The sequence below is a fragment of the Anolis carolinensis genome, chromosome 2 (genome assembly GCF_035594765.1).
Source record: "Anolis carolinensis isolate JA03-04 chromosome 2, rAnoCar3.1.pri, whole genome shotgun sequence".
NCBI lineage: Eukaryota > Metazoa > Chordata > Lepidosauria > Squamata > Dactyloidae > Anolis > Anolis carolinensis.
The window spans coordinates 168,454,084-168,477,941 of NC_085842.1; positions in this window are offsets into that span (position 1 = coordinate 168,454,084).

The following is a 23,858-nucleotide window of genomic DNA, read 5'->3' on the forward strand; positions in this document are numbered from 1 at the left end:
TAAAAGGGAAAATGAAACAAAAAACAAGGAGGAAAACATGGCATTCAATTGGACTGAATGTAATGCAACCTGCAACTCTAAAATGAAGACTGCGTATTTCTCACATTTTTCATAAATGAATGAATAAATAAAAAATCCCAAATACAGCTTAAATGAATGATAATATTGAAAAACATGAAAATCAGTTAAACTAGGGGATTAAGAAAATCGCAACTTTAAAATCTGCTAAATTAAGAGAAGTTTAGAAGGATGTTTAAAGGTTATCAATAATAATGAAATTCATTTTAAAATCAAAATAGGTTTTGCAAAACAATAAATTAAAAACCTAAGCAACTGTGCAAGAACAAAAGACAAAGCCAGTATCTAATCCAGTGTTTCTCAATCTGGGGGTCGGGACCCCTGGGGGGTCGCAAGGAGGTGTCAGAGGGGTCACCAAAGACCATGAGAAAAAAATATATTTCTGATGGTCTTAGGGATCCCTTTGGCAGAGAAGGCTGAAGATCTCTGCCTGTCCTTCTTTTCCTTTTTGGAAACAAATGGCAAATCTTCCCAAGTTTGTGCTAAATTTGGTCCAGATCCATCGTTGTTTGGGTTCACACTGCTCTCCAGATGTAGGTGAACTACATCTCCCCTAAATCATTGTCAATTCCTCCCAAATCCCTCCAGTGTTTTCTATTGGTCATGGGCATTCTGTGTAGGAAGTTTGGCCCAATTCTATCGTTGGTGGGTTTCAGAATGCTCTTTGATTGTAGGTGAACTATAAGTCCCTGCAACTACCCCAAATGTCAAGATCTATTTTCCCCAAACTTCACCAGTGTTCAGATTTGGGCATATTGAGTATTCGTGCTAAGTTTGGTCCAGAACCATCATTGTTTTGAGTCCACAGTGCTCTCTGGATGTAGGTGAACTACAACTCCAAAATTCAAGATTAATGCCCACCAAACCCTTCCAGTATTTTCTGTTGGTCATGAGAGTTCTGTGTGCCAAGACTGGTTCAATTCCATCATTGGTAAAGTTCAAAATGCCTTTTGATTGTAGGTTAACTATAAATCCCAGTAACTATAACTCCCAAATGACAAAATCAATCTCTCCCAACCCTACCAGTATCCAAATTTGGCCATATCAGGTATTTGTGTCAAATTTGGTCCAGTGAATATACATCCTGCATATCAGATATTTACATTATGATTCACAACACTAGCAAAATTGCAGTTAGGAAGTAGCAACAAAAAATATGGTTGGGGCCCACCACAACATGAGGAACTGTATTAAGGGGTCGTGGCATTAGGAAGGTTGAGAACTACTTATCTAAATCTTAGATCCCACGCCTGAATAAAGGTTGCATCTGTTATCACAATGATAACAGAAAGGAAATGTTAAGAATCTTAATTCTTCATTTTCAAGAAGAATTCCTAGCCATATTTCAAGAGCATGTTTTCTGGTTCATTTTTGAAATAGAAAAATCCAGCAGTCTTGTATAGGGCTGCTGCAGCCCTCTAGTAGGCATGGGAAGATTTGTACATTTGCTTCCTTCCACATTCAAAATTTTTAAATCATGTTATTTTCATCCTTAATATGTATTAAAAATGATCTGAAAAAAAGCCATTGGTCTTCAAATGCCAAATACATTTGATATTGTAAAATGACTTCAGGTCAACTCCAATTTATGGTGAGTTTTTCCTAACATTTTCTTGGCAAGATGGGGTTTGCTTTTGCCTTCCTCTGAGGCTGAGAGAGCTTGACTTTCCCAAAGTCACTCACGCCCCTTCTACGCTGCCATATAAAATCCACATTATCTGCTTTGAACTGGATTATATGGCAGTGTAGACTAAGATTATCCAGTTCAAATCAGATAATGTGGATTTTCTGCTTTGATAACCTGATTACCAGGCAGTGCAGAAGGGACCTCAGTGGATTTCTGTGATTGAGCAGGGATTGGAGAGTTCTTTCAATTAAAAACAAAAAGTAGCAACCCTAATTCATGCTACAAACATGGTTAAATAAACAATGATTCAAGCACAGGCATTTAAGAAGTAATCTGTTAAAGGTTTTCTCCTGGATAGATGGATAGTTTGCTTTTCCCCAACATTTGAACTCAAATTTCTTCTACCATGTAGAAAAGTAAAGCAGAAAGAAAACTACAGCCATACCCTTCCTCGACACTGTTGGGCAAACCAACTTCACCGAGCTGCAAAAACCTCATGACCAGTGACTGTGGAAGGTGAGGTTCAAAAAATTCAGGAAAACCACAAATGAATGCCTCTGTTATTTACGAGAAGATCCAGTACAGCAAAGAAAGTCCTGCTGCCTGCATCTCTCTTCACTTTTTTGGGGGTTACTTTTGAGTAAATATTTTGAGCCTTTAGACTTAGCCTAGAATTGCAATCTCCTACAATCACAGACTCTCCTGAATTAATCCTCTTTTATCTGAAGCATCATTTGGCTGCCTCAGGTAAAAGTCCATCAGGGTCCGCATTTTGGGCCCTGTCTGGAAGGATCCCTAGTCAAACAGTCACCAAAGGAGGTCACCCACCATTACACCTACAAGCAGTGGGCAGGCTTCAGAGGTTAGGGACAATTTAGGGTGGCATATATTGCTCTGTCCCCCAGCAGAAAAAAACAACTGGGGATTTTGTAAGCAACAGGCAGAAGGCTGTAATTGGTGACCCATCCCACAAGCATTTGCTGCCTAAGATGGTCACTTGATTGCTGCCTCTTCATTTCCTTCCAAAATCTTCCAATGCAGTGGTTCTCAGCCTGTGGTTCCCTAGGTGTTTTGGCCTACAACTTCCAGAAATCCCAGCCAGTTTACCAGCTGTTAGGATTTCTGGGAGCTGAAGGCCAAAACATCTGGGGAACCAGAGGTTGAGAACTACTGCTCCAATTATCCTGGTTTCTGTGCATCATGAGAGCTATCGTTCTCCTCCACAAAAAACCAAATCTTATTTCTGAGCCTCATTTTCCTTTGCCCATTTTTTTCTGCCATTACTTTCTCCCACTTACTATACCTCCACCTAGTTTCTGAGCTCTCCGGTTGTCACCTACTTAACTTTTCCTCCACTCTTGGATTTCCTGGTCCTTCTAGATTTCTGCTGCTGCTGGTCTGTGTTGATTGTGGTTGCTTGAGTCCATTGTGACATCAATGTGGTCCAACCAGTGCATGCAAAGAGTTTCATAGTAACAGCACCAACCACCAATCACATCATTGGACGCATCTAGAAGTGTGATATGGCAGCTAAAACACCCAATGTGATTCTAGTCTGCATCAACAGGAGTATAGTGTCTGGATCAGGCATAGGCAAACTTTGGCCTTCCAGTTGGACTTCAACTGCCACAATTCATAACAGCCTACTGGCTGGAATTTATATGTGTTGAAGGGGCTTCAGTTTGAATGACACCTTTTGCCAATGGACATGATAATATACCAATTGACAAATGACAGTATGGTGTAGTATGACTCTGGAGATCCTGGTTCCATTCCCAGTTTCGCCATGAAAACCCACTGGGTGAGCTTGATCAAATTACACTCTTTCTTAGAATCATAGAATCATAGAATAGTAGAGTTGGAAGAGACCTCATGGGCCATCCAGTCCAACCTCCTGCCAAGAAGCAGGAAATCGCATTCAAAGCACCCCCGGCAGATGGCCATCCAGCCCCTGCTTAAATAATAATAACAATAATAATAAAACTTTATTTATACCCCGCCACCATCTCCCCAACGGGGACTCGGGGTGGCTTACATGGGGCCATGCCCGAGACAATACAATATAGCAAAATATAAAAACAACATATCATAATACAATTACAACAAAACAATAAATGATCGTGTACAGTACAACACAAAATCAAAAAAGCAATATAACAGGGCGGGCCGCATGAACACTCAGTTAAAACTCAGGGTGAGAAAGGATAAGAATAAAACCATGGGGAACAGGGACATAAGATAGCATTAAAAGCCTTAAAGGGGTGGAGGAGTGCTGGGCAAGATCTGTTTAGAGAGAAACTTCCTCTGAATAAATCTTGTGAAGAAACCCTTCGATAGATTTGCTTTATGGTTTCCATAAATCAGGTCCCTTCTGGATTATCTGCCTTGATATTCTGGGTTATATGGTTGTGTGGAAGGGCCCTGAGTTTGGTTAGCACGAGTTTGTACCTAGGCTAGTGCTCCGGGTTCCAATTTGGTAAGATTTATTTATTTCTATTTAAATCAGAACTGTTATTCACATATTTTCATCTATGCTAGCGTTTCCAGGTATCCCTTGTTGTAAGGAATTTCTCTTATTGGGGGAACCAGAATGTTTGTACCAAGCACGTCTGTCAGGTGGCCCTTTTTTGAAAGGTTTCCTCTTTGAGAGTCGGAAATATTTTCTTTTTATGCATATTGAATGAGATGTCAAATAATTCCAGATTTGGATATACAGGTCCTTCATAAAGACAGAAATGTGTGTATGATATGCACCATATATTAATTTTACAGTGGAATGCATCACTGGATTAACTGGAATCAATATTTTCATGTAGTATTTGGATAGAACATAAAACTTGCTTCTTGATTGTCAGCCCGGCATGTTATGAATTTTTACTGTCCCTTATTGCTGGTATATACAGAGCGGCATATGCAAATTTAATGCAGAGCTTTCTCTTCTTACATTTCTTTTCATTATGGTGATGTGGAAGTGACCATGCCATGCTTTCTTTGAGGACTTGGGGGGAGGGGTTTACACATATCTGCTGGCTCATTCCAGAAACAGAAGTCACCTTGTACATAATTGCATTCCTCTCATCAGACAGTTCACTGGAGATGCTTGGGTTTTGGAGGAAGCTGACTGCAAAATCCTTTTCTCACTAATATGGCTTGTTCAAAAACTTCATGAAGGGCTAGACCAAGCGTTTGATTTGCACTTCGTCATACCTCCCATGGTATTACACCGGGAGGCTGATTGCTGGTGCATTCTGAAAACTGGGACACAGATCCATTTTTAAAGATTGCCTTGGAGCCTGGAATAAGTGGGTGTGGTGAGCGATACATAAGAGAAAGGATGCAAACAGCAGGAAAGGAGCCCTAAGGCCCAAGAAACAAAAGGAACCAGATCTTCCCCGTGGCTGGCTAGGGAAGTCTTAGGAGTGGAGCTGAGAGCTACAGAGAGAACAGCCTTGACATTCCTTGATAAAAGTGTATTTGTGAGTCTGCTAGTAGTCTTACTAAACAGAAGAGGCTTGAAGTGAAAGAAAGGCAAGATTTGTGGCAGATCACAGATCTATATGGTAAAGGTGCCAGCCAACATAACAAAGGCAGACTTAGATTAGGGCACTGTGCATTTTCTGGACTGTATGACGGTGTTCTAGCAGCATTTTCTCCTGACCATTTGCCTGCATCTGTGGCTGGTATCTTCAGAGGATCTGTCACACATGTAGGCAAAATATCAGGAGAAAAGGCTGCTAGAACATGGCCATACAGCCCGGAAACCACTCAATACTCTAGTGATTCCAGCCGTGATAGTCTTTGATAATGCATCAGACTTGGGACCTCTTCACACAGCCCTTTTGGGCTGTGCCGTTTTCCCAGCAGTTGCTAGCGAAAATGTGTGGGGTGGCTCGTGGTGCCTCTCATGCTTTCCTTTCTTCTCCCATCATATGATGGGGATGGGACAGGGTATGTTGGCACCCTGTCCCCATCAGATGGGAGAAAGGGCAGCAATGCATGGCAACATCTGTTTTCCTGCTGCCCTCTTCCCCTGTCATATGGGGAAAAGGGGAGGAAAGTGCGGGTAGCTCTGTTAGAGCTTCCCAAAATACACTTTCCTCCCTGTAGTGGTGGAGGAAGTGCCTTTCAGCACTTCCCCTCCATTTTGGAAGAATGTGGGTGGGGGCTGTCGTGTGTGGTGTGATGGCACATAAAAGGCACCATCCTTGCTGCGCATAAAAGCACCAAAATGGAGTTGAAAAGCCCCCTGTGAAGAGATTCTTAGATTCCTTTGGCATCAACAGGACATAGAATATACACAGCTACAGATGTCAGAGCAGATGCATAACCTAGAGGTACACATTCATGACTTTTAAAATTTTCTATCACTACATATCCCCTAGTTTAGGGGATACATAGAGAGCATGAAAGTTCCTTACCAAGGCAGCACTGTTCTAATACATGAGGTCCTCTTTCTCTGTCACTTGAGAAGCAATTTTTGCAAACAGAGGCTGTTCAACCGCCAGGCCAACTAGGCGGTTGGCCTGGCGCCATCTTGTTGGGGGCACCATCGAGGCAACTCCTGACTCCTGCAACCTGCCTCCGCCGCCACACCTCCCTCTGCAAGGAAGGAGCCGAGGTCACCGCTTTGGGGAGCAGAGAAGGCATTCGGCAGTTTGGGGAGCAGAGAAGCACCGCTTCTCTGCTCCCCAAAGCCTCGAACGCCTTCCTGACGAGGCCTTCCTGGCAAGGCCTTCCTGGTGAGGCCTTCCTGGCAAGGCCTTCCTGGTGAGGCCTTCCTGGTGAGGCCTTCCCCTTCTGCCCAGCGCTCTGGCGAGCACCGGGTGACCCAGCACTCACTGGACGGCCCAGCGCTCACCGGAGCGCTGGGCCTCCCGGTGCCCGCGCTGAGCCTCCCGGTGCCCGCACTGGGTCTCCTGGTGCCTGCGCTGGGCCTCCCGGTGTCCGCGCTGAGCCTCCCGGTGCCCGCACTGGGTCTCCTGGTGCCTGCGCTGGGCCTCCCGGTGTCCGCGCTGGGCCTCCCGGTGTCCGCGCTGAGCCTCCCGGTGCCCGCGCTGAGCCTCCCGGTGCCCGCGCTGAGCCTCCCGGTGCCCGCGCTGGGCCCGCCTTTGGGGCCTTCAGAGATTGTGACATAAGTGGGGTTTATATATCTGTAGAAGGTCCAGGGTGGGAGAAAGAACTCAAATTAATCAACTTGATTAGTATTTAATGGCCCTATGGCTTCAAGGCCTGGCTTTTTCTTGCCTGGGAGAATATTTTTTTGGGAGGTGTTGGGGGGGGGGGGCGCCAAAATTTTGTTCACCTACACTTGAAAAATACCTAGGGCCGGCTCTGTTTGCAAGTGATCTTTGGTGCAAAGGGGAATTGTTATATGGGCCCAGCTTCTACCAGTCACATCAGAGAGTGGTAGGACTCTCAGGTGCATCAGCATTATAGAATTAATGCAGTTTGACACCAGTTTAACAGCATAACTCAATGCTAAAGAATAATGGAAATTGTCATTTTTGCAAGGTCTTTAGCCTTCTCTTCCAAAGACTGCTGGTGCCTCACTATACTGTAATTCCCAGGATTCCATAGCATCAGTCCATGGCAGTTAAAGTGGATCAAACTTCATTCATTCTACAGCTTAGTCAATGGTTCTCAACCTGGGGTCCCCAGATGTTTCTGGCCTACAGCTACCAGAAATCCCAGCCAGTTTACCAGCTGTAACGATTTCTGGGAGTTGAAGGCCAAAAATATCTGGGGGCTCCAGGTTGAGAACGACTGGTTTAGATTAACCCTCAGGTAGCTGTTCCGTGATTGACGGGGGACAGACCCTTTGCTGCTGCCTCGCAAGTGGGGATTGGGAAAGGTCAGACTAAAAGTCTCTGCATAGCTACATAACTATGGTTATTATACAAATATAACTGCTCAGGTGAATTCCAGCCATAGTCTAAAATCCCATTGGGCATGATACCATCATAACTATGCTCCTATAGACCTTGGTGGGAAAAATAACATGGCTGTGCGTGCTGTGATAGTAGTGCATCATCACTGCTGTACTATCCCAGAAAAGAGGCAACTGATAGTGTAGTGCACAAACAGGATTATAATGACATGTAGGCAGATAAGGACCAGAATAAAGATCTTTTATTTCACCAAAACTTCGACCATACCTCCCACAATTCACAGCATCTATGCTAGCTGTGGGATTGTAGGCATTATAGTTAAAAAAAACCAAGACACTTCCTCAACAATAACCAAAGGCCAATGGGGGAAGGGGCAACGTGGCAATGTGCATTGCCGCCCTTTCCTCCACTTGATGGGGACAGAGACAGGGCACCATTGTCCCATTCCTCCAATGTGTTGAGGAAAGGAGGGAGGGTGTGCAGGATGTGCAGGAAGGTGCCTCATGTGCCTGCTGTTTTGCTGGCAATTGCTGGCAGAATGGAACAAATCAGGGGTAGGGGGGTGGGAGAGCTCATCTATATGATAACATCCTAGGATTCTTGTGTAACTTTAATTTAAACCTTGACAATTTCACTTCAGAATTTCAAATCACTATCAATTTTATTCTCAGCAGGCTACTAGTTTCTACATTTTTCTGCATAAGTGCCTCCAGATTGAAATTGACAATGACACTTAACCACTCTGAAGTGCCATTGAGGATCAGCTCATTAGCTTATTTATTGTCATTTTATTTTTACAAAAATGTCTCCCCCACTCTGATCAAAACATATATGGCTCTTCTCCCCAGTTACGAATAATGTGACCTCTCAAAAGAACATTTCTATCTCTATATCTCCATGTGACCCCAAAGGTAGATAGTGCCAGTGGGCAGGAAAGGAAAGATGCACAGAAAGAGCAGAGACAAAGGTCACCCATGTGTTGTTGCCATTATTGAATAATATAAGTCCTGGATTTTTGTAGAGAAAGAATACAAAACTTACAAAGAATCAGCAAACTACACAATTAAAGACAATCCAAAATACACAAACAATACCAAGCTAAACCAATTGCAGTTTAAAATAAACAGAGGTTTGAAAGAGAGAGCGAGAGAAGTGGCTGGCGGCTCCCATTTCTTAGGGTGATGAATACACTGCAGGTTTCAAACTTTTGAGGTATTCTCCAAAGTAGTGCCAGCAAAAAGACGTCAAAACCAAGAACTTTTTCACATGGCCACGGGGGCTGTGCCATTGCACCGGCAGTTGCAATGGTGCCCCGCATGCCCTCCCTCCTTCCCCCATCACATGATGGGGACAGGACAGGGTGTGTTGGCACCCTGTCCCCATCAGATGGGAGAAAGAGTGACAACACATGGCAACACACGTTGCCCTGCCACCCTTTCCCCATTATATGGGTAAAAGGGGAGAAAAGTCCGTCAGAACTACTCAAAAAACACTTTCCTCCTTGTGGTGGAGGAGGAAATGCATTTTGATACTTCCCCTCCACTTTGGATTACTGGAGATTGTGCTCAGTTTTCTCTAACTGTTCCAATGGAACTTCCTTTGTATTAATATTCATATTGTGTTACCGTGATCACTTCACTCTCTACACCTCCTTTTGACTGGCTTCCTCTATATGTTTATTTCAAAATAATGCTCCTTTGCAGTTAAGTTTGATCATTCCTTTATTTCTTTCTTATCTACTGTTGCCCTGTTCCCTTTCTTTACCTCCATGCCTTTGCTCATTGGCTCACAATCATCACCTCTTACTAACAAGGGATTCTTCTTTGCCTTTGCCACGACACCTAGTTTTTCTTTCTCCATGCTCATGGTCAGTGAATGTTTCATTTCACAGACCCTTTCCATTGTGGCTTGAACTTCCCCTTTGATTCTAAATTTCCTGTCTAGGTTGAGCTCCAGAAACTGGCTGGAATTTAGTGTTACAGCTATGGATTCATGACTTAGAATTACAGGTTTGCAACAGCTCTGTATTCAGTAAGACAACATAGATGTATTGATTAACTCTGTAAGTGCTCCCCTGGTTCACCTTAATAGCCAGCAGCCAAACTGAGAGGTCTGTTCAACTGGTGATTGGTACAAAAGGGGGAAGATGTTTGCTTCTCTTTCACACCAGTGAGTGAAGCCACCACAAGGACTCTTTAAGAGGCTCTTGCTTCTGATTACCATAGCTTCTCTCCTTAGCAGAAGGAGTTAAAAATGTTATGCTCTTTGTATGAGTGTAACAGGATGTTATGCTCATCCTGTTAGTCTATGTCAGCCCAATTTACCACCATAGGTTATATAATTCATCCCGCACAACTGTGTTGAACTTCAGTTGGCTTTTGTAAATTACTGTGAATGTTTATTAAGATTTTATGTCATTGTATAATTCTTGTCTGATTCTGTCTGACTATATTGGTTTAATTTATCGATGTTATGTTCAATTCACTGATATTAGGTTTAATTTGATGTTAGGTTTTTAATGCTGTTTTCATATGTGGGGTCTTGTTGGGATTTTATCTGTTTTATGAAGGCATTGAATGTAAGCTGTTGCTTGTTGGAATCTGCCCTGAGTCCCTTCGGGGAGATAGGGCAGAATAGAAATAAAGTTATTATTATTGTTATTATTTTTGTATTATCCTGATTGGCAACTGAACAGAGCTCCTTTGCCCATTCTGGATGCTAACTGTTTAAGTTGATTGTGTGTGCATGTTGGTTCAGGAAACATTACTTAGCTGCTGCTGCTGCTGCTAATAATAATAATAATAATAATAATAATAATAATAATAATAATAACAACACTTTATGTATATTCTGCCTTATCTCCCCAAGAGGACTCAGGGCGGATCACAGTATACATACACGACAAACATTCAATGCGGTTTTAGAGACAGGATGGAACAGAATAAGACAAACAGAAGGAGATATATACCCTGTTTCCCCTAAAATAAGACATCCCCAGAAAATAAGACCTAGTAGAGGTTTTGCTGAATTGCTAAATATAAGGCCTCCCCCGAAAGTAAGACCTAGCAAAGTTTTTGTTTGGAAGCATGCCCATTGAACAGAACACCAGAGCATGCAGGATTGATAAATGTATGTACCATATACATGGAAATAATGGTAGTAATAAGAAATTCTTGATAGGATTCACAATTTTTCTGGTTATGCTGGTTTGTGATGACAACTACTGTACAGTATATAATAAATGTTCATTTTTTTGTTCGACAATAAATGTGAATTCTTCTTCATGGAAAAATAAGACATCCCCTTAAAATAATACCTAGTGCATCTTTGGGAGCAAAAATTAATATAAGACACTGTCTTATTTTCGGGAAAACACGGTAGTCTTGAAGTCCATTTTTTTGGTGCATTGGAGGTTGATGTTGTGCTTACATTCAGTCACAGAGGGTGCTGTTGCTTCATTATCTATGTCGAAGATCCATTGGAACTTCCTCCTTCCTCCTCCACCTTCCTTTTGGTCACTGCATTTCTGGTCTTGATATTCATGGTGTTGTAAAATACCTCCCCTGCAACTTGTGGTACCTAATTTCTCTATTTACAGCTTATAAACTGTTTTCGGACTGTTTAGGTAAACAGTGAGCTGGGCTTGAGGTCGAGTGCTCACCCCCGACTGGCCTTCGAACTGGCCACCTTTCAGTTGGTAGATCTTATTACTGCTGGTGATTTACTAGCTGTGCTACAGCCCAGTTAAGCATATATAACTAAGGTGCCAATATGCAATACTATTGATTCTCCACATCTATGGACTCTGTATCCATGGATTCCACCATTCTCAGCTTGAAAATGTTTCCCCACTTGCTCCAAAAATCCTAAAAGCAAACCTTGATTTTACTATGCCATTGTATACAATGGAACTTGCACATATGTGGATTTTGGCATTTGCAGGTGGAAAAATCCAACAGCATATTTCAAGGCATCACTGTACTGGCAAAAGTTGGGCTGAAACTCGTGTATTACTTAGCCAGCATAATAAATGCTAGCCAAGACATATTGTAAGACCTATGCTCCACATCTTTCCTTAGATTACAGTGGTTCTCAACCTGTTGGTCTACAACTACCAGAAATCCCAGCCAGTTTACCAGTTGTTAGGATTTCTGGGAGTTGGAGGCCAAAACATCTGGGGACCCACAAGTTGAGAACCACTGCTTTAGAAAGTCCCATTTTTATCCCCTTATTATGTGATGTAACTAAAACTACTGCAGTGAAATCTCATTTGCGATAGTATAGAGATGCTTATCAGTTATCTCTCAAGCTGTCTAGGACAAGCTTCCCCAGGTTAAGATCTTCCAGAAGCAAGGCACCTTAGCATTTATTGCCTTGGTCCTTCTTGTGAGGAATGATGGGAGTCATAGTCCTACACCCTAAGTGGGTGCTGGTCCCCCTCATTGCCTTCCCATTTCTTGCAAAGCTTTATTTTATTATTTTTAAAAAAACTAGCTTCATTTACATATAAATCAACTAAGGTGGACAAAGGTGCCTTAGAGGGATTTTAATCAGACTCCAGACATTTGGGATGGCTGTGATGGAAAGCTGCAAATCTTGCCTGAGTCATTAAGACTTTCATTACCACCACTAACAAAAAAAATTAAAGAAAGAGAAGATGAAGAGTAGATGCCAAGCAGGGTGAACTCAGGACTTCCCAATCTATCAGGCTTAGGCATATCAGGAGCTTTTTTGGAGGCAGGAGAGATAAGTGCAGGCTCCTAATGAGACTGTGAAGGGTACCAATTCATCTCTTCAGCAGAATATTGTCACAGAGAATGCAGCAGCCACTGGATGGGGAGGGGGTAGCCTTTGAATTGAGCTTTATTTCCATAGAAAGCACATCTACATATTCTGTTGCTGCAGTGGGGTGTCTTCAGGACTGTAAAGAGGTGTATTGGAGATGAACAGTGGCAACCATGGCCCTAATGTTAGATGAGGACATATGTTTGGTTTGGCACAAAATTACAGTGAATTGGAATTTAAATAATTTACTATAGTTGTTTTTGACTGGCAGCGAAGGGAAAGAGTTTTTGAAAAGTTGGGCCTCATGTCACAGCTTGGGAGAATAGCTAACAATGTGATGCAGTAGCTTAAAAAGCCAATGGGATTTTGGACTAAATCAAAAGGAGCATAGTGTTGTCTAACTCAAGGGAAGACATGGTGCCCCTCTACTCTGCTTTGGTCAGACTTTACTTGGAATGCTGTGTCCTATTTTGGGCACCACACATTTAAGAGGGATATTGACAAGCTGGAACGTGTCCAGATGAGGGCGAATAAAATGATCAAAGGTCTGGAGACTATGTTCTATGAGGAGTGGCTTAAAGAGCTGGCATGTTTGCAGAAGAGAAGGTTGAGAAGGGACATGATAGCCATGTATAAATATTTGAAAGAATGTCATAAGAGGGAGCAGACTTGTTTTTTGCTGCCCTGGAGACTAGGTTCGAATTACAGGAAAGGAGATTGCACCTGAACATTAGGAAGAACTTCCTGGCTATAAGAGCTGTCCAGCAGTGGAACTCTCTGACTTGGAGTCTCTGGAAAGTCCTTTGGAGACTTTTAAACAGAACAGATGGCCATCCAGCAAGAGAAGCATGGCAGGTTGGACTGGATGGCCCTTGTGGTCTCTCCTAACTCTATGAATCTGTGATTCTAATACAACTGGTTGTAATGAGTTATTTTTAGGGCAATGAGAGTATAGTGAAGCCACTTTCCAAACATAATGTAACGTAAGTACCAAATGAGAGCCAGCTTCATGGAGTGTCCTGAGCATTGGGTTGTGACTCTGGAAACTAGAGTTCAAGTCCCTGCTTGACCATGGAAAGCCACTGGGTGAACTTGGGCAAGTCATGCTCTCTCAGACTCAGATGAAGGCAAAGTCAAACTCGCTCTGATCAAATCTTGTCAATAAAGCTCCATAATTGGTTCACAACCTTTGTTTTAATAACAATATACAAAATTGCCTGCAGGCTAAACATGGGTCCCATCTTTATAAATGCAAATAAAGGTATTCCAAAATCCAAACAAAGAAACAAATATTTGAAATACTTCTGGTCCCAAGCATTTGGATAAGAAATATTCAGCCCGTATATAGTTAGCTGAGCCCCCGGTGGTGCAGCATATTAAATCGCTGAGCTTCTGAACTTGTTGACCGAAAGGTCAGCGGTTCGAATCCAGGGAGCAGGGTAGTTCCAGCTGTTAGCCCCAACTTTTGCCAACCTAGCAGTTCGAAAACGTGCAAATGTGAGTAGGACAATAGGTACTGCTTCAGCAGGAAGGTAATGGCGCTCCATGCAGTTATAACCTTGGAGGTGTCTACCGACAATGCCAGCTTTTTGGCTTAGAATTGCAGATGCACACCAACCCCGGAGTTGGACACAACTAGACTTAATGTCAGGGGAAAAGCTTTACCTATAAAGGTAGCTCTGGCTCTAACGCCCTTCACATGAAGGGGCAGCAAGGCAAATAGACCAGTGTACACAACACAGTACTACCAGTCTGATCCCACTTTAAGTGACATGGCTCTGTCCTCCAGAATTATGAGATACGTACTTTGTCAAGGTGTTCAGAAGTCTCTGGATCCACGTTGAGTAAACTAGAGTGCTTCAGTAGAGAATTCAAAATACTTCTAACATTATTTCAGATGTACAATACCAACGGTATGAATAAAATAACTGGACTAACATAAAGAATATGTAGAATATTAGAAGAAAAGCAGTATAGAAAATCCAAGGCATGAAACTTAGGTCTTTTCCAGGCAGACCCTATATTCCAGGATCTGGTCCCAAATTTTGTGTTTATCCCAGATTATCTGGCAGTGGGGACTCATATAATCCAGTTTAATGCAAAAAAAAAAGAGCATAGGATCAGATCCTGGACTATAGGGCCTGTCTGGAAGGGCCCTAAGATGGGAGTCAGATTTAGATTTAAATTCAAAGAAGGAGTGAGATACAAGCACAACAAATACCCTATTTCATCAAGTCCACAGAATCATTGAATGCAAGGTGCTCTCCATTTTGAAGCTTTACTTTTGAGGGGACTCTTAAAATTTTTTTGACAATTTACTCTGCATGCACACTACTTTGTTTTAATGTGGCGTAGTAATGCAATTCTTCCTGTGGGTCAGGAGGAAGTGTGAAGAAACCTGGAATTCATCTTATCTGCGTTAGACTTTTTCACTAAGTTTATGGACTCGTTGTGGAAGCAGCAAAAATAGGAAGCAGTGCTTTGCTCAGCCAGATGCGAACAGTTATCTGGCTGAGGTTGATGACAAGACTATTGGGGATGGGACTTTTTCTTCTCAGAGTTGAAAAAAATCTCCAAAAACAGTGAATCTAAGACCCCTTCCACACAGCTGAATAAAACCCCACATTATCTGCTTTGAACTGGAATATATGGCACTGTGGACTCAGATAACCTAGTTCAAAGCAGATATTGTGGGATTTTCTGCCTTGATATTCTGGGATATAGGGCTGTGTGGAAGGGCCATAAGATGCCGTTGATTGTGGAATGCACTCCATTATTTGAGCCCCTTAAATGGGGAAAGTGCACTTTAAATTTGGTGAAATATGGTATATTATCCATTGACGATATTACTGTCCGTTAAAATATCAAATATTTAACAATAAATATGTCAAAGCTATGCTGGAGAAGTTGAAGTAAAACAGGATTGGCAACATGTGGCTAATCTGTCCAAAAATAGTTCTGTCCAATGAGAGGTCAAACAGTTATAGAGGAGCTTTATTGTTAATATCGGTACAGAAAAATAAAATGAACATTTCGCAAACAAAGACTCACAGCATTTGTCATAACCTTTGAAGATTAAAAAAAGCAAACTGTGGATTTTTAAGGTCTCTGTACATGAAAGTTTTGAAACATAGTTCCATATCTTTATCAGAAAGGTTTTATGTAAAGTTGACTGGGCAGAGGAGAAATTAAAGAATATATATATATACACACACTGGCTAAACCCGGCCATGCTTCACTGTGGCTCAGTATGATATGTAATGAATCTGAAAGTAAATAAAAGTATTGCAGCGAACATAGATTTACCGAGAAAACATATCATTCAATTCAATACCTTGCCTTGCGTTCCTGTGTCTATGTGGAATGTATGGAAAGGAAGGAAAAAAGGGTTTCTTTCTAAAAGTCATTTTTATTGTAATGCTAATGGATTGACTACATTTTTGGTTTGTCTTTTTTCTGCATAAACATTAAGATCAGATGGTTTACTGACTCTGGAGCATGTGATGTATAATTGCCCATGAGAGAAGCATTTGTTTTCTAATTTCAAACTGCACACTTGCCAAGATTGCCCCTGCGCTTTATTGATAGTCATTGCAAATGCCATGTCAGTCGGAATGAGTGGGATTCCCAGGGAAATCACCCCCAACTCCTACGTGGATGTAGAGTTGGCTATGTTGGGTATGTGAGCCAAGTTTGGCCCAGATCCGTTGTCGGCTGGGTTTAGTGCACTCTGGATAAGTGTGAACTGCCACTCCCGCAATGTACTGCATATCCCATCATCCGTGATTCTCCCTCCCCCAAACTCATTTTACTATAAAAACATGTGTGTATTGGAATGCAACTTTGTGTCAAAATTAATTGACCAACTATTTTTCAAGTTCTGCGTGCACAAACATAAACAGGCTGTATTTTTATATTTAAGATATAAACACACATTTTGAAATAGAACCATAACCTGATCAAATATTTTCTGGAAAAATACATTTGAACAATGCAAGTGATATGCAACCCATCATTCAGTATTTTGAAGGGGGATTGTACCAGTGGTGATTGACAGTGGAATCCATTTAGGCTCACTACATAAGACTTGAGGGATGGAGTGGGTGGAGGGAAAATAGAATTGATTGACATATTATATTTGATTCTTTTAAAATGAACTGGAAAAATAATATTTTTTTAAAAGAGTGTCAGATAAAACATTTTATTTACCAAATATCAACACAGAAAAGGTAGAGACGTGGAAAGGGTAGACATTAATAGCTCCTGTAATTGTGGCTATTCTCTGAGATTTTGAGAAGAAATAGGATGGCAATGACCTCTTTTGGAATTACAGTAGAGTCTCACTTATCCAATATTCTCTTATCCAACATTCTGGATTATCCAACACATTTTTTTAGTCAATGTTTTCAATACATCGTGATATTTTGGTGCTAAATTCATAAATACAGTAATTACTAAGTAGCATTACTGCATATTGAACTACTTTTTCTATCAAATTTGTTGCATAACATGATGTTCTTGGTGCTTAATTTGTAAAATCATAATCTAATTTGGTGTTTAATAGGCTTCTCCTTAATCTCTCCTTATTATCCAACATATTCGCTTATCCAACGTTCTGCCGGCCCATTTATGTTGGATAAGTGAGACTCTAATGTACATTGCAACCCCTTGCATCTGCAGGACCATTATCCACTGCTTCACTTATCCTGACAATATATCCTTTTAAGGCATTTTCTAGATTCTCTTGCTGGATTCTGTGATATTCTTGCCAAGTCCTTCATGTCAGAAAGATTCACTATTATTCATGGTTCCGTGTACCCATGGAAAGTCTGGGAATATCTCCTCCATGATATGGGGGCCGTACTGTATTATTAGTTTAAAGTAAAAGTGGGAAAATCAAGGTGCTAGATGCATGTCAATCAACCTTGGAAGCTTGTTGTAAATGAATATTCAGAACAGAACCTGCATCTTCCTGGAGGTTCAGGTTCAGGTTACAGAGTTCAGCAACACGGATTCACATTCATTTGCATGTTATACTTCTAATAAACTCTGTGATCTAATAGGATTCGGTGACAATTACACTTCTAGTTACAGCAAAGATAGTTTACAGCCCTATGCTGTTATTATAAAAATCCAGCAGGTAAACTCAGAAAGAGGAGGATGGCTACTGGAATGGGGCTGTTGGGAGGCAGGGGAAGCAGGAATCAGTGCTTAGCTCAGCCAGATGTAAACAAAGGCCTTAGGTGAAGTCATAGGGAGGAGGGAGCAAGCTTGTTTTCTGCTGCCCTGGAGACTAGGATGTGGAACAATGGCTTCAAACTACAGGAAAGGAGATTCCACCTGAACATCAGGAAGAACTTCCTCATTGTGAGATACAGCTGTACAGCAGTGGAACTTTCTGCCCTGGGCTGTGGTGGAGACTCCTTCTTTGGAGGGTTTTAAGCAGAGGCTGGATGGCCATCTGTCAGGGGTGCTTTGAATGTGTTTTTCCTGCTTCTTGGCAGAGGGTTGGACTGGATGACCCACGAGGTCTCTATGATTTATGATTCTATGATTCTCACAGAAGAAAATTGCTCAAATGATCTGTTGCCTACTTTGAGAACAAAATTGCCAAAAGAAGTGCAAGCTCACCCAGGACTCACACCCTGTGAAATCTGGCTCCTTAATAACACTGGATGCATTCTAAGATGCACAGTTAACTGGGAGTAGTTCCCTGAAATAAAGGCAAGCCTGTTTTTGGAGGATGTTGAAGGAGATTGGGATGTATGTGGCAGAGACATCAATGGGTAAATGAGATCTGGAGGCATCCGAAGTCAGAGATATATCGAATGCTGGTAGAATTGTGCAGAGCCAATTCACACCCAATCTGTGTTTAGCATTTACAGCAAACAATCTGTTTTAATTGCAGCAAGTAGGAACGAGAAATTGTCCTAGTTTTTCTTCCTCACAACTTTCAATTTTTAAAACGGTAATTGTTTTCTGTGCAAAATGTAAAATGTGCAGATTTTAGTTAATTATTGGAAAGCAAATTGAAACAAAAATTTTATTCACCTGCACTGAACAAATTGAGGATCTTTTTTATACTATGGAAAGGACCACATTGTGCCATAGAAGTGTTAAAGATGACATACTCTCAGGAAAAAAATATATCATGGAAACTTTGAAATCAGCACTAATCTGGCAATGTAAACCTTTAAAGACTTAAAATATCAGAGTTAACTGTGAATGCTCAAATCTGTTAATTTCGCTTTTTGCCACTTTTTAAAAAAACTTAGATCCTGAACATGAAAAACTTTGCGATTCTAGAAAAAATACGATAAAAATGAACTGAGAAGACATTTTCTAGCTGTGGACAACTCATCTTTGCAAGATAGTGGAATGTTGTCTGCAGAACACGGACCTGACATGTTTCTATTTCAAAATATTTTGCTTCCTTTCATTGTATTACAGTTTATTGACTTTTTATATCAGAGAGACAACATCAGATGGCTGTCTGTCTGTCTGTGTATGTATTCTTTAAATATAAGGGCAAATCTTTGAGTTCCAGAGAAGAGGTAGGGGACAAATGAAGTATGTGTCACCAGGAACAGATAAGAGAAGACAGAACTTTGATTAGGGAGAATTTCAATTACACCAGTATTGATTGGTAAGAAACAAAACAAAACAGCACAGCAGGGAGGGGGTGTTGGTTATATTCGTAGATGCCAAGGAATAGAGTACATCCTTATCTGGCAAAAATAACATCGGACCCCTGGGGATATGGGAAGGAAAATGCTTGCTTTGTGGTGGTGTGTTATTGTTGAACTTCACAACACGGATGCAGAATTGTAAACTGATAATGGAAAAGTCATTGTACTTATTGGGAGGAATGGGACCATAAGTAACACTGTTAGTCCTGCTTCACACACACATGTTCATGGGCTGGCGGATACATCATCCTGTGGGTAAAAATGGCTTTCAGTCCTAAGGGCAGTGATTTCAGATTGTTATCACTACTAACAGTCTGCATGTGTTGAATAACTGAAATAAGGGTTACAATATCTTCAAGGGATAGCATATCCAAATTCACTCAAATATTTCAGATAATGACATCTCCACCCTTGATATACTGACTTACCTTTACAACTACTGCTTATTGCTGCATTTGCAGTCCTTTAGCTTCTTAAGGTAGGCCTGGATTACAGTTCCCAGCAGCCCTAGCTAGCGTAGCCAATGGTGAGGAATGTTGGATGGTGGTGCTCAGAAACATTTTCTGCATTGCAACTGCAAGAGCAGATGACAAAATAAAGGTCAATTTTCTAACAGGATGGTATAATAATAATAATAATAATAATAATAATAATAATAATAATAATAATAAAAACTTTATTTATACCCCGCCACCATCTCCCCAACGGGGACTCGGGGCGGCTTACATGGGGCCATGACCAAAGCAAAACAATATAACAAAATATAAAAACAACATATCATAGAGCAATTAAACAATACAATAAGTAATAATATACATTACAACACAAGTCAAAGAAACAGTAATAACAAGGGCGGGCCACATGAATACAAAGATAAAAACTCGGAGTGAGAGAGACAAAGGAATAAAAACCACGGGGAGCAGGGACATACGAAAGTGGAACAGTCTAGAGGAAAGATGTTGGAGGAGAGCAAGAAAAGGAATAAATAACAGTTACTCTCCAAAAGCACAACGGAAGAGCCATGTTTTAAAATCTTTTTTAAAAGCTAATAGAGTGGGAGGTTGCCTAATCTCAATGGGCAGTGAATTCCAAAGTCGGGGGGCCACAGCAGAAAAGGCCCTCTTCCTAGTACCCACAAGGCGGGCCTGGGATATAGGCAGTGGCGATAGGAGGGCCTCAGGCCTGTAGCGAGGGGGGGGGTTTAGGGGTTCAACCCCCCCCCCCCCCGAAATTTTTCAAGTTATAAAAAAAATCTCGTTTACTCATGAATTTTAACTGGTTAACCAAATCCCCATGCTAAGTCTATGAGATGCAAAACATTAAGAGTCCCTCCAGGCACTATCTCAAGCAGATATTGACAGGTTTGTAGCGAGGAGGGGTATGTGCTAGGGGTTCAACCCCCCCCCCCCCCCCCGAAATTTTCAAAACCCCTCCCGAAATTTTTTTCTGGCTACGGCCCTGGAGGGCCTCCCCAGATGATCGGAGAGATCGGGCAGGTTTATGGTAGGAGATACGGTCACGAAGGTAGGTGGGTCCCAAACCGTTTAGGGCTTTATAAGTGATGGTCTGCACCTTGAATTGAGACCGGAAGATGAACGGCAGCCAGTGAAGCTCCTTAAACAAGGGAGTAGATCTCTCCCTGTAACTTGCCCCCATTATTAATCTGGCAGCCGACCCTGTGATCCCGGCCATGAAAGCCTTCAACAAAAGGATGGTATTGTCTTAAGTTTTGTCTCAAAAGGAAATTAACAAGCACTTGTAAAAATATGCAAGTTACTTTGAGTTAGCAGCTGTCTCCATATTCATACTGATTCTTATTTCTGACTTACAGTGACCCTAAGACAAATTTACTGCAGGATTTTCTTGGCAAGGTTTGTTCAGTAGACATTTGACTTTGCCTTTCTCTGAGGTTAAGAAGAGTGAGACCTGCCTCTGCCTTTGCAGTGTACATTCTCCCTCCAGTTCTAGAATATATGTTTCTAAAATGAGCATCTAAGGTATATCCTCTAAAAGTGTTTTCTCAAAATTCATTACAGTAAGTGTGTATTTATTATTTATTTTAAACATTTATATTCCACCCTTCTCACCCCAAAGGGGATTCAGGGCGGAGCACAACATATATACGGCAAGCATTCAATGTTGGAACATAAAATAAACCATAAAAATACATAAACACTAAAATCAGTTATCTTCACATTAAAACCATTATTTAAAATCATCACAAGACTGCATAGCATAGTAGTCTGAGTCGCTAAAAAGATAGTTCCCAGACAAATGAAACCATCCCTACCCCATCCCCATAAGCAGCCCAGAATACGATATTTCCCAAATACCTTTATTTTCTTCTTAAGTCGTTTTAAGAATGGGGCAGTCAGTGATGTGTCTGCTGTTTTGGAATGGGGTGTCCCATTGCTAGCACTAAAGCAAGATTCAGATTGCTTTGGAGTTTGGTGCCTAGAGAGCAGACCTTGCTCATGTTAGCCATACTGGTATCCGTGGCATTGTGTTCCAAAACAGTAACATTTTCAAATTCTGGATTCTGAATATCTCAATATTCTAGAATTGGAGGGAGAATGTACGCTGCAAAGGTAGAGGCATCTTTAACCATGTAACAGATCCATGTGTAAGTATGATTACTGTAGTGACAATCTTTATTTGGCCTTGATTTCATTGTTGGATGAGTGGGCCAAAGCTAGAGCTGGGCAAAGTACAGATGTTGTTGAACTTCTACTCCTACCAGCTTTAGCCAGTGTACCAAATGATGAAGACATGGAGTTATAGCCCAACAATACCTGGAGGGTCACATAATTCCCATTCCTGATTCAGGTCGTCAGTTGGTGACATTTATTACAATTGGCAAAGATGGCACACTTTTGATTGGTGGGGTGGAGGATTAAATTTGCTTTTGTCTAGGCTATTTTATTTCCAGTATACTATGTAATAAACAAGGAAAATGCTGAAAGGTGGCATGTCCTTCTCTAATTTAGGATCTGTAGATACCAAGGAACAATTATCTGGCAAAAATAACGTGGGACCCCTGGGGATATGGGAAGGATAATGCTTTCTTTGTGATGGTGTGTTGTTCAGTAACATAGATTGAATAAAATGGGATTATTTCAGGGAAAAAATGGATAGCGTTATACTGCTACTTTACTGAATGGTACGTTCTCTTGTTTTCAGGCTAGCCTGAGAGGTTTTGATAATATGTATTTAAATGTAATTGACTAGCCCATTAATCTGTAAAAAGGCAGATGATTCATCAACTGGGAATTATTTAATCAGTTGACAGCTCTTGTCACTACACACACATCTCCTGCATAGGGAAGTTACCACACAGATGCGTTTCCCTGCACCCTTCGTAGGCGGCTCATAATTGAGTTTCCTTATAGGAGAGGTGAGCTGTAGTCGGGTGAGGGACGACGACGAGAGAGCGGGTTTGGTTGGGGGAGCAATGATCTAATTTCCCTACCTTTCTGGATTCCTCAATTGATTCTGGCTGAAAATATAGTGCCATTGATCCAGGTAGTAAAATCTCTCATGGAAATTGGTCTGCGGCCTCGCTCTCCCCTTTACAAGGGCAAGGTTCCTGTGCAATGAAATTGGCAAGGCGCCTTAATTGGCATTTTAAATCTCTTCTGCTTAGGGGTCTCCTGTGCCTCTCTGGACATGTTTCCTCTTTCCAAAGATGGAAGAGATCTATTAAATCAAAGAATGAGATGGAACCAAAAGGTCAGCTAGCCTACAATAGTCTTAAAGTAATCTCAGGTTTGGGGCAGCTATCCTGATGAATTATGATTCCGTTTTTTTTTGTTGGGGATGTTGATGATGGGTGAGATTTTGTAGCTATTTTTAACAATTCTTGACAGACTCAAATAGTCATTATTGAGGCATCATTGTATTCTTCTTCAGGATCTTGAAAATATACATTTAACTTCTTAACTAGACTACAGGCAACTTCTTGATTTACATCTGTGTTATGATTTTTTGGGGCCCCTGGTGGCACAGTGTGTTAATGCGTTGAGCGGCTGAACTTGCGGACCAAAAGGTCCCAAATTCAAATCCCGGGAGCGGAATGAGCACCCGCTGTTAGCCCCAGCTCCTGCCAAACTAGCAGTTCGAAAACATGCAAGTGTGAGTAGATCAATAGGTACCACTCCGGCGGGAAGGTAACGGCGCTCCATGCAGTCATGCAGGCCACATGACCTTGGAGGAGTCTACGGACAACGCCGGCTCTTCGGCTTAGAAATGGATATGAGCACCAACCCCCAGAGTCGGTCACGACTGGACTTAATGTCAGGGGAAACCTTTACCTTTACCTTTACCTTTAAAATTATTTTTTACATATCTTCCAACATTTTTCACTGATGAAAACTGAAACACATATGGCCAAGCAACATCAGAGTAGTATCCAAATGGCAGAAGTTATTACAGTAATGGGGAAGAACCTATGAGATAGGAGAGGCTACATCAGTTTGCTTTTGTCTAAGCCTACTGGAAAGGGAAAGAGTCTGTTTCTCCTCTTTTCTTTGCCTGCTGATTAATGCAGTGCAGACTCTGAATTCAGTCTGCAAGCTGAAGACAAAGTGAGAAAGTTGAAGGAGGAGACAGAAACTTAAAAACAGCAGGCAAAGTCAGATGACAGAGAATTGGAACTGCCATTTCCAAATTGTGACAATTGGAAGTTCTGTGTTTGATGGCCAAACTTGAAATGACAAGCCAGAAACATAGAACTGAGTTAAACGAGGGCTACCTTATTTGACCTGAAACCTATTTAACTGAGTTATGTTGGAG